The sequence below is a fragment of the Scyliorhinus canicula genome, chromosome 1 (assembly GCF_902713615.1).
Source record: "Scyliorhinus canicula chromosome 1, sScyCan1.1, whole genome shotgun sequence".
In the NCBI taxonomy this organism is placed as follows: domain Eukaryota; kingdom Metazoa; phylum Chordata; class Chondrichthyes; order Carcharhiniformes; family Scyliorhinidae; genus Scyliorhinus; species Scyliorhinus canicula.
This window is the reverse complement of record NC_052146.1, coordinates 129584184-129596932: the sequence shown is the minus strand read 5'-3', so window position 1 is coordinate 129596932 and position 12749 is coordinate 129584184.

Here is a 12749-nt window from a genome sequence, read left to right as displayed (position 1 = left end):
AGCCCCTCATCAGACCCCCCCCAATCAGACGCCATCCATCAGAGACCTCCATCTCCATCAAACTGCAGTGGTAATGTTGGGAATAGCATTGGACATGAAACCATTGATGCATGTGTTAAAGGAACGTCTAAGATCGCGGGTGACTTTAACCTGCATATAGATTGGGTGAGTCAAATTAGTCACAGTGCAAAAGAGGAGGAACTCCTGGAGTGTATATGGGATCATTTTCTGGGAGGCCAGGGATAGTGTAGGGTGGTCCCCTGGCCCTCCACTGGAACGTGGGCATCTTGGTACTGCCTGGCTGACACCTTGGCATTGCCACCCTGGCACTGCCAAGGTGCCTAGATGGCACTACCAAGCTGGCAGGAGCACTGCCAAGGTGCTAGGGTTGCAGTGCAAGGGTGCCTGAGTGCTAGGATGGCACTGCCAAGGATCAGGACGGAGGGTGGCCATGCCCATTAAAGGGGGGGGGGGGGGAGGGGTTGAAGTGCGGGGAATGCAGGCAGGTAAGTAGGGGGCTCTGGGAGGTTGGAGGGGATGATGGGTGGGGGTCCTGGGGTGGGATGGTTTGAAGAGGAGGCTCCCAGGGACCCCATACAGATGGGTCCTTGCCTGGGGTATGTGGGGTAATGCCCATGTGTGGGGGTGACATTGCCCATGAGTGGGGGGACCCACAAGCTCACTTAGAAATCTGGGCACCCTTTCAAAATGGTGGCCCGATTTCTGAGTTCAGCTCCCCAGCTGAAAAAATTCTAAGCGTGGGCTAAACTTGTGAGAAGCCAAAAAATGACTTAAGTGTGGCTTGATAGAAGTGGGGAACTGAAACTCACTGAAAATCCCATTAGGAATGAATTTTAAAAATTTCCATGAAATTCCACCCGTAATTGTTTATACTATTATATGTCATCAGCAGTATTTCACATTCTGCACACCCTGTACCTGAAAACATTCTTCAGTGTTTGCATCGATTTAATGACTCTTGGAGAGGAATTTTGGAAAGCGCAAAAGAGAAATAGATTATTACAGTTGTGACAACTGGGTGTTTTGTTGGTTCAATAATCTATTAATCAATGGACAAATAATTGACTGTTTCAGTGCATGTTATAATCTTTAACATTTACTGTAATTATAATAATTTTACAACAGAATAAATTGGCTGATTATTGTATTAATTCAGGCCAATCTGTACCAGTTTGTGGATTTTGTTCTGTAGAAAGGTCATTCAGCTCTGAAACGTAAACTCTGTTTCTCTCCACAGACCGACTGGATTTATCCAGCATTTTCTGTTTCTATTTATGTGGAATTTGTGTATTTGCAATGAGCCTGGACTAGAATAGTACTCCATCACTTCATTACATCCTCTGTGTATTTCAGACTTTACATTATTAGCTGCGAAATGACTCAAAAACAGCTTCTTCCCCGCTGTTACCAGACTCCTAAACGACCTTCTTATGGACTGACCTAATTGACACTACACCCCTGTATGCTTCACCCGATTCTGGTGTTATCTAGTTACATTGTGTACCTTGTGTTGCCCTATTATGCATTTTCTTTTATTTCCTTTTCTTTTCAATTACTTAATGATCTGTTGAGCTGCTCGGAGACAAATACTTTTCACTGTGCCTTGGTACACGTGACAATAAACAAATCCAATCCAATCCAATTACAACATCATCACCAAATCTCATCACGTAAGAAAGGCACCCCAGGTTATTCAGAGAGTAAGCTCCAGGTAAAAGTTCACATAAAGACCCAAGATGAAAGATTGAGTTAATAGTTTGGAGGGAATTAATGTGCTGCTTTGCTCTTCTATTTTCTGCTGCCACCTAAACTTTCATGAACCGTTGCGGTAATAGTTGAGCTTTTTTTTTCCTACAGTTCTATTAGTACCATTAATGTGTTTTCCAATGGGAATAACGCTATGCAAGCTTCCGAGAGGAGGGAAAAGCAGACTGGCGAGGATTGCAAAGTCGTCAGTAGGAATTCTGGGCTCATCTGCTGGTTTCTTCACATCTACATCTACAAACACTACCTTCAATGGTATGAAAGCAAAATACTGCAGGTGCTGGAAATCTGAAATAAAAACACAGACAGTGCTGAAAACAAATTCAGCAGGTCTGGCAGCATCTGTGCAGGGAGAAACATGGTTCATGTTTTGAGACCAAAATGACTCCTCTTTGGAAGGTGCACAACCTTGACTTTGGCGTGAGATGTTGAGTCTAAGTCATGCTGTAACAGCAGCTGGAAAGGTATAGAATGCTAAAGCATATATTGGATGGTTCTTTGCATGGCACAGTTTTGTGGTGCTACGTGAAGAAATGTGATCAGCATCTAATATAACCGGATGGACTACACCAGCAAAGATGCCGCCATAGACACCTGCAGGTATTTTCACAAGTAACTTGGGACAGCCACTGGGAACTGTGATCCACAGGTTACAGACTGACTGAGAGGCAAATGCAAAGCTGTGCCATTTGCAGCAAGGATACCAGCAGCTAACATACAGCGCCAAGCTGGACTGTAATAATCAGCTACTGCTTCATCGCCTTCCAGTAATACTGCAATGTTGACTAATGGTGTGACTGCAACACCACTCTCACTTAAGCGTATTATTTAACTTCCAATTCAGCAGCCATCAAACAGGGGATCTGGAGTATGTGGGTTGCTCCATGATTTGCTTGCAGATTCCTGTCTGTACTTTAGTTTTCAATTGCTTTCATTTTTCATTCACAGCTTTTAACTCTGTCATGTGAGAGTACCTTTAAGAAATGGGGGTTTAATCGAATAGCTGTAGTGGGTGTACCTTTAAGAAATGGTTGTTTATTAGAGAGCTGCAGTGATATCAGAGAGTGGGTGGAGCTGGGCTGTCTGTCTGCTTTTACTTTCGCTTTGGACTTGTAGCTACAGTTTTGTTTTGAGAGCTGGATATCTGCAGGCAAAGCAAGGAGCTCTATCTGCAAACTAAAGACTGTCTCCATATCAATTGGGTGATTTCAAAGTGATAACTGTTCTCAGTAGTGAATTTAAACCTGATCCCTATGCTAAAAGAGGTCTTTTGTCTTATGGATGTTAATAAGGAAAGATTCAGGTTTACTTATAGAATATTGTATCTGTGGGGAGGATTGGTGGTGTTAGTTGTTAAAATGTTTACTGTGGGTTTATAAAGTGTTAATTAGTTTCATAAATAAACATTGTTTTAATTTAAAAGTACTGTAGAGTTCTGTTGTATCACACCTGCAGAGTGGGCCCGTGTGCTCCCCATAACCACAATCTATTAAAAGTTGTGGGTCAGGTGAACTCCATGATACACTTTGGGGTTCTCTAAACCCTGGCCCATAACAAATCTCTCTCTTTCATTCAATGGGTTGATATATCTCTAGTGCCGTACAAACGCCATAACATCTTTTGCCCTGTAGTTAACTACTTCCCTTTAATAATCTATACCCTTTAAAGTTTCACCTAGATGCAGTTTACATCAGTGTGCTTTGTGCACATAAGAAGCAGATGGACTCAAAACTCTGTTTTCTCTCCCTGCAGGTGCTGCCAGACCTGTTGCGGTTTCTCAGTGTTCTCTGTTTCAGATTCCAGCGTCCGCGGTATTTCGCTTATTTATCTCAATATTCACCTGGAACACTAGTTTGCATTTACCGAGGACAAATGTATGCTACTTGCATTCTAGCATTTTTGCAACTTTAATCATTTAGAGCTGACTTAAAGCATTGAATGAAATTCAGCCGCTTAGAGTCAAAGAAGTTCGATTACAGAGGGAGACCATTTGACCCATTAGCCCTTGCCTTATCTTTGACCGTGATTCTATGTTCCTATTTTTCCTCATTATTCTCTTTTCTAATAGCAATAGCTATTGTGAAATGTCAGGGGAAAATGTGATCATTTATCATTCTTGAATGTACAGCTTATACCCCTTTATTAATCAACATCATTTCTCGGCAAAAAGAGAAGTTGAGTAAGAGCCAAATTAAGAGAAGGGATTGTTAAACACAGAAGTATACATTTCAAATTACTACAAAGTGCTTTTCTGATGTGATTTTCACTCTGCTCACAGTCTCCCCTCTGACTGATTAACTTGCCTTATTTAGCTGCATAATTGGTTACATGGCCAACATTACCATCAGGGCTTAAAGCATGAGTTTAAAGACACTTATTGGTACAGAATATGCAACAAAGGATATTCTTTACTTCCTCTGTCTTTTACTCAAAACAATATCATTTGGTGCTGAAAACCTTTTTGTTGTTTACTCCAGTGAATATGTGAAGTGTTTGTACTGAGATACACTTGAAAGTCAAACCATCATGAAATTGGTGCAGCTTTCAAGCTAAAAGAGATTCTTTCTAGCATCTTTCACCCAAACAATGAAACAGCGGTCAGACTGAAGTAAATTTGCTGATAATTTATTATCCTGACAGAATCATCCTCGATTATATTCTGTTTCTTTGTCAATTTGATACATCTGTGATAATATTTAATGGTGCAAGATTGGTAAGTGGGTGTTAAGTCCACTCTGATTGGATATATGATATTAGTTAATGAGGGGCGGTATCATTGTAATTGGAGTGACATGAAATATTCCCTCTGTAAGGTTGGTTAGTGAGTGACTCTGTCATTCTAATTGCATGAACAACGGTTAGTGAGTGAAGCAACTCTGTGCCAAGTTAGCGAGATAATAAAACAACGACCACAAATACAAAATAACTGTTTTGGTTTTGCAACATTGGCCTATACAAAGAGCGGGATGTTCCTGATATTTATTTTCATCAAAAGTTGCCCAACTGATCTTCACTCCACTGAACAGAAGAATTAACAGCCAACACACTGATCATATCAAAAATAGTGCAGGTATTTGCTTGTGATTTCAAGGCAAAAATTCAATGCTGAAATCCATCATAGGTGGTCAGAAGAGATCAGAAACCATGATGATGAGTGTCAAGTGGATTAAGACACTCATATGACACATAATATTAGATGGCTGCCTTGAATTTATTCCAGAATGTTATTTATTTTCGTGTGCATTTGATTGGTGCAAATAAATTCAATAGTAACTTTGAAAAGGAATTGGATCTGTACTTGGGACAAAAAAAAATCAGGGCTTAGGGGAAATAACGGGAGTAGAATTTATGAACGATTCTTTCAAAGAGCTGGCCCAACACGTGGACGCCATGGAGGCAGAGACATGTCATGGAGCCGGTCTGATACAGGTCAATCATATTTCCCTCGAGCTCGCCCCCCAATCCTGACTGAAAAAGTCAGCTCATTATCTTTGGCCTCCAGCACAAACTCCCCTCTCTTCCTGTCTTAGCCACCATTTTAGGCTTAACCACACATACACTTAATATCGGATGCCAGGTCCTTGCAATTCCGTGCCTCCACAACTGAACTCCACACCTTCTCTGTGCATTTGCTGATCAAACTTACATGCTTTTGTCATAACCTGACTTTGATCACACCCATCATCTTCTCATGGGGCTGCCATCATTCAGGCGCTATCAACTCCAACTTGTTCAAAACCCGGCTACACGTATCCTGCAAAAGGTACTACTGACTTAGCAAACTTATGCCCTTCCCTCAGAGGTGGCTTCTGAGGTGGGAGGGAGGAGTGTGGCTTTTGACACAGTGGGAGAGCTTGGGGTGAGGTACCTGCCACTTTTCCGCCTCCCCCTGTTTAAGTCCTTGGCCAGTGGTATGACAATTGAGGCCCTTAAATGGGAAATTGTAAACATAGCAGCTAATATGTTTGACAAAGTCCCCCAACCAGTAATCGAGAGAAATGGCCAGTAAATCTGTTTTGGTGATGTGCATTTTACATAAATGTTAATTAGGATACCCGACACTTCATGGGATCTTTTACATCATCTGATCAGGTAGATAGAACCTGTTTTATGTACCATCCAAAAGTTGATGCAATTGGCAATGCAGCACTCCCTCAGCACTAGACTCAAGCATCAGTCTAGGCTAGGTGATCAATTCCTGCAGTGGTTCGGGGAAAAGTATTCAATCACTGAGTCAAGATGCTGCTGACTGGTTAACCAAATAAATACATCATGGCATGGCACTATTTCCCTGTGACTCCTCAAAGTGGCATCCAGGTGAAATGCTTTTCTCAGAGAGGGAAGGGGACCCCAATTTTAGTAAGTGATTCCTCTTAATATCAAAGACTTCATTCCAGAATATATTCTCACACAAGCCCGCCTCATGACTTGAACAGTCCCCAGCAAACTATCTCGTGAGTTTACTAAAAAGATGTGAACTAAATTGTGTGTTTTATGCTGGATTAATAAAAACAGGAAATACTGGAGACCCACAAGAAGTCAGGCAGAATTTGTGAAAAGAGCAGCGGCGCTTTGGGGAAGTGTGGAGTGTCGTGATGGTGTGGAACCCTGGGAAGGCCGGGGAGATGGAACTCCGCACAATGTTAACCCCAGGAGTATTGTTTCCTTCTTCTATCGTCCATCCAGGGGATGGTCAGATAGAATTAATCTGATGGGAAATAGCTTCAGAGAATTAGAAATCCCTGATCTTCTCAAATTTAAAAATTGTTTTATTTAATTTTTTTGAAATTACTTTTTGGAAACACATGGGTTTGACACTTATTAGAAAAGATTTCATTGCAGCTAAAAGACCAAAGTGCAGAAATGTAGAATGCAATCTATTCAAATTTAAATCACATCCCTGTTGGTAAAAGGGGCTAAACTGTGCCTTATCACAGAAACACATATCTTGTAATACATGAGCACTACATAAATACTTGAGGCAGTTGTGAATATTCTCCATTTAGGCCTGAAATAATCTTGACCAGTGTCCCTCATTGTTTAAATCAGAACCTATAATGATGATAATTCTATTCCCTCCCTCACTCACTATCCATTGGGTCTCATCCACATCCAGCACATGACAAGTGTTAAATTATATTACCTTGAAGATGGTTTTTTGCTTAAAATACACTAATATTCTGCTTTCAGAAGCCATACCCTTGAACAAGCCTGCAGTATTTTGGAAAGAATGGAACATTTTTTAGTTGTATCCACCCAAGGTCAGCAAGCCGCACAACTCTGACGCACATCTAACTCCCCAACATTCCAGTATCGTTATTTGGAACAATTTGATCTGTCACTGGAGTAGATATATACAGCTGGCTCAGCTGTTACCTTGAAATCCAGAGGGAGTGGGTCTTTAACAGCCAAGGTTTTAACCCGCCATGCCACCCAGATTCCAGAAGAATTTGTCAATTTAACAAAGTCTGAACTTCTACATTGAAATATTTTACCGCAACACAGCTTGGCTCCGTGTCCTGATTGTTGAGACTGAATGTTCTATTTACTGTCTGTTTTTGTGGAATCTGTAGTTACAATGAGGTACCAGGACACGAGGAACCAGAGGGCAGTGGGTAACCAATAAAAACCCAACGTTGGTAACATGAGCGTACTTGGCTTCATTTAAACTAAATATGGAGTTGAAGGGAGGAAGAAGCGATTTTGAAAATACATTTTAAACAGTGTCCCAACTTCAAAATTGATAAAATAAAAAAAATACATTGAGACTAATTGCTTTTGGAGAACATTTCAGCATAGTATAGAATTTCTCATTGTGCCCCCTTCAGTATTTAATCCCTCTGTTGTCTTGCCCTTATGATCATCTTGTGACAAATCTTTTCCAAATTCTTTCGCGGGATGTGGACTTTTCTGACAAGGCCAGCATGTGCTGCCTATTCCTAATTGCTCTTAAACAGAGTGGCTTGCTAGGCCATTTCAGAGAGCAGTTGATATTCAACCACATTGTTGTGGGTCCGGGGTCACATGTGGGCCAGACCAGGTGAGAATGGCGACTTTCCATCACGAAAGGATATTTGTAAACCAGATGGGTTTGTATAACAATCGCTTCATGGAGATTTTAATTCCAGACCCTATTAATTGAATTTAAATTCTGCCAGCTGCCATGATGGGATTTGAACTCATGCCCCCAGAATGTTAGCCTGGGCCCCTGGATTACTAGCCCCAGTGACATTATCACTATGCCATCATCTCCCCTATGGAGAGGCACGTTTCAAAAAAGACATACAAGTTGAAATGGGTATCTTGTAACCAAAAATGGTGAGTACAGGAGTTACTGAAGCGTAGGCAAATATACCTTGTTTTGGGTTGACCTTTGAAACCTGTTTAAATTTCTGCTCCAGGTACAGTGAAGAAAGATTACACCATTGTGGAGTAAGCAGAATGGAGAAACTGAGTAAAGGAATGGTCAAAGGAATGGCAATGCTTTTTCAATACTGGACATCTGCAGTAAAACCATTCATTAAGTAGCAGAGTTTAGGGACAATATGAAACTGTCTTATCTTATGGTTCATTTGTTTCAATTTTTAAAAACAAAACCAGAAATTTTACTATTGAACAGGTGCAATTTATGTTCAGTTTAAATTCCTGGTAAGAAAATATTCCAAAATGAATGGTTTTAATTTAGCAACTGTTGTACAGGGACGAGAGAACTGAAACCTTGGTTCCCTTCCTTACTGTTCATAACCGGTGTATTTTTGAAAAGGACCATGTTTCTTAACTGCTGAGTGCATGGTCAATTTGAAGAAACAGCAGCATGCCTCTGTGGGTTTAAATAAAGGGGATATCTATTCATGCATTCACCCTGAAAGTCTAATACTACATCACTCACTCAGCACTCACAAATATATTTGGTAAATGACAGTTGAAGAAAATAGTGTCCCCAAGCCAGAGGTGTTTACAGCTATGGATGCAGAGAAAGCACTCAATAGAGTGGAATACTTGGGAGATACTTTGGAGGTTTGGGTTTGTGTAGACATTCCTTTCATCGGTGTGGCTGCTGTACAAGAACCACATGATAGCATTTGCATCAATGCGACAGGTTTGGGATACTTCCCTCTGAGCATGGGTATAAGACAGGGCTGCCCATTGTCGCTGCTCCTTTCTGCTCTGGCGATAGTACCTCTGGCCATGGCACTAAGAGCTTCTGAGGGATGGAGGAGGATTGATCGGGGGAGAAAATTACATAGAGTGTTGCTTTATGCTGTTGACCTTCCCCTATATGTCACGGATTTGGTCTCCTCTATAAACAAAATTATGAGACTGCTGAGGGGCTTTGGCTCCTTCTCTGTCTAAAAGTTAAAACTGGGGAAAATTGAGTGTTTTCCAGTTAATCCACCAGGGAGCAGAGCTATCTGGGGATATTACTCTTTCACCAGGCCAGAGATAGCTTCCGATTTCTTGGCATCTAAGTGACATATGATTGATATAGGCTCCATAATTTAAGGTTTATCTTGCGGGATTCGCTGTCAGCGGGATCTTCCGTTCCGCCGGCATCGCACCCATGGGATGGCCAGAATGGAAAACCCCGTTGGCCAGCTGATGGAAAAAGGGGCTGTCGGGACGGATCATCCTGCCCTATAAGTTTTTTTTAGATAAGGTGAAACTTGATTTGTTATCCCTGGCAGGCAGAGTTCAAACCATTAAAATGAACATTCTGCCGAGGTTTCTATTTTGTACAATGCCTTCCTATTGTTCTTGCCAACTCGTTCTTTGCCGGGGTGAACAAGTTAGTGAGTTATTTATATTGGCTGGCAGGGCTCCGAGAATTCACAGGGTGTACCTCCAGAGGGGCCAGCCGATGGTTGGGGGAACTGGCACTACATAATTTCCTCATGTATTACTAGGTGGCAATGTGGAGAAGGTGTTGGGGTGGTACAGAAAATCAGACACCATATGTGGGAAGATGGCAGCAAGTTTGTGCAAAGGCTCGAGCCTCTGGGCCATACTAGGGGCCTCACGGTAGCATGGTGGTTAGCATCAATGCTTCACAGCTCCAGGGTCCCAGGTTCGATTCCCGGCTGGGTCACTGTCTGTGTGGAGTCTGCACGTCCTCCCCGTGTGTGCGTGGGTTTCCTCCGGGTGCTCCGGTTTCCTCCCACAGTCCAAAGATGTGCGGGTTAGGTGGATTGGCCATGCTAAATTGCCCGTAGTGTAAGGTTAATGGGGGGATTGTTGGGTTACGGGTATACGGGTTACGTGGGTTTAAGTAGGGTGATCATTGCTCGGCACAACATCGAGGGCTGAAGGGCCTGTTCTGTGCTGTACTGTTCTATGTTCTATACTAATGGCACCACTTCCATTTTCTCCAGTGAAATATACCTCAACCCCAGTGGTGATCTCCACATTGAAGATAAGGAGGCAGCTCAGACAACATTACAAGCTGAGTGCCATATCATTACTGGCTCCTATAAGTGGTAACCATTTGCTTGTGCCATCAGGTTTGGATTCAACTTTTAAGGCATGGGAAGGGAAGGGGCTAGTGTGCTTTGGGGACCTTTTATAGATGGATGGTTCGCCAGTTGATAGGAGTTCTCAGTGAAATTCTAACTAGCAGAGATACACCAATCCTGATATTTTCAACTTTGCGACTTTGTTCATGGGGTTTGCCTTGTGTTCCCCTTGGCGCCACAGCCGTCCCTTGGAGGTTTTGAAAATCTATGAGCAGGTTATCATATTGGAATCTATGTTGCTTGATCGGGTGAAGCGAAATGGAAGGAGGGGCTGGGACCCATCTGAGATGAGGATGTGTGGAAGGAGGCCCTCTGTAAGGTAAATTCCACCTCATCCTGTGCGTGGCTCAGCCCCATTCAACTCAAGGTGGTCCCTAGAGCTCATCTAACCAAAGGTAGGATGAGCGGATTCTTTGATGGAGTGGAGGACAGGTGTGAGCGGTGTTCTAGTGGGCCTGCCAACCATACCCACATGTTCTAATCTTGTCCAAAGATGGTGAGCTTTTGGGTCTCCTTCTTTAACACCATGTCAGCAGTTCTTAACATTGATCTGGAGCCTTGTCCATTGGTGGCCATTTTCAGGGTTGTTGGACTCGGCGGGCTGTGGATGGGAATGAAGGCGGATGTGCTCACCTTTGCTTCACTGATGGCTTGAAGCCGAGTTCTGCTCGGATGGAGAGCATCGGCTGCACCTCGTGCCTCCGGCTGGTTCGATGACCTTATGGACTTTTTATATGTGAAGAAGGTCAAATACACCGTCAGGGTCAGGAGAGAGTCTACCTGAGGTGGCAGCCATTTATCTCTCACTTCAAATAGTTAATTACCATCAGCTGTTGGTCGGGTTTATTGGTGGAGTTAGGGGGGACAATATGAAATTGTTTTTCTTTATCTCTGATTTCTTGCGTTGTTAACACAACAATTGTACCATGTTTGAACAATTTTCTTCATTGTTGTGTTGTAGTTCAGATCGTGTGAAAACTTTAATAAAAGATTATTAAAAAATAATTAAAATCTGACTTCCGGTGGCGGCTATGAAGGAGTAAGTCGCACATTTGGTGGCTCCCGCTCGGGTCAGACTTTTGGACCTTTTCCCCCCGTTTTCTACCAGACTTGAACTGAAAACTGATGACAGAGGCAATTGTGTATTGAATTCCCACATCGGTGCATGGAGAGAAGGACTAGAAGTGCTCGTAAAGGCAGAAACAGAAAGACAGAGAAGGCTTGGGCTGAAGCTGCAGCAGGAGACAGCATGGCGGAGGACCAGACCTCTGGTTTGAAGTTCAAGCGGTCAACGGAGCAGCTGATGCAAGTTATTCAGGAAGGCTTTGCTAAGCAAAAACGGGACTGCTTGGACCCGATAAAAGAGTCGACTAAGCAGCTGGAGTTTAGATTGGACGCACAAGATTGGGCGATCCAGAAGGTAGAGAAGGCGCTGGCTGAGCAGGAGGAACATCAAGCTGCGGTGGAGTTGAAGGTGGGGATGCTGAGAGACCAGAAAACGAAGCTCCTGGAGAAGGTGGAGGACCTAGAGAATAGGTCCCACCGGCAGAACTTGAGAATCGTTGGGCTCCTGGAGGGGTCCAAAGGAGCAGACACTGGGGCATACATCGCAGATATGTTTGAGAAGCTGCTGGGGGATGGGGCATTCTCCCGACCCATGGAAGCTGGGAACAGGAAACCCCCCCAAGGGCAATGGTGGTGAGATTCCACAGATACTTGGACAAGGAGTGTATTCTACAGTGGGCCAAGCAGACACGGAGCTGTAAGTGGGACAATAGTACCCTGTGGGTCTACCAAGACCTGAGTGTGGAGGTGGCCAGGAGAAGAGCAGGCTTCAACCAGATTAGGTCGATCCTTTTTCAGAAAAGGGTGAAGTTTGGGCTGTTGTATCCGGCCCGTCTCTGGGTCACGTACGAGGAACAGCACTTTTATTTCGAGTCGCCTGAGGATGCGCTGGACTTCGTGAAAAGGACAGGACTGGTGGTGGACAGAGAACTTTTGAACTTTGCTGCAACGTTCATGGTATTTTTTTTCTTTTTGTTTCTCTGTTCTTTAAAAAAAGTTTCGCTTTTTTAATTTTGTGGAAGCTGTTTGTAATGCCTTCTATATTGATTTGGGACCAGTGGCAGAGCTGAGTGAGTTGAGGTTTTCATTTGCACTGTTGGGGGATGGAGGTGTGCTTGATTAGATTTTTGTGTTTTCCTTTTGGGCAATTGTGTGGGGATTGTTTGATGTTGGAGTATGTCTGTATGAGCGGGGGGAGGGGAGGGTGGGGAGGGAACAATAGGTGGGTGACTATCCGGCACCAGGGAAGGGGGTCACCAAGGTAGCTGGGTGGGCTAGCTCACGGAAGCTCAGCGGTGGGTGTGCATATGTTCAGTTTATCAAAATGGTTGGGTTACAGAGTGTTGTTACTGGGGGGGGGGGGGGGGGGGGGGAAATGTTCTTCTGGTG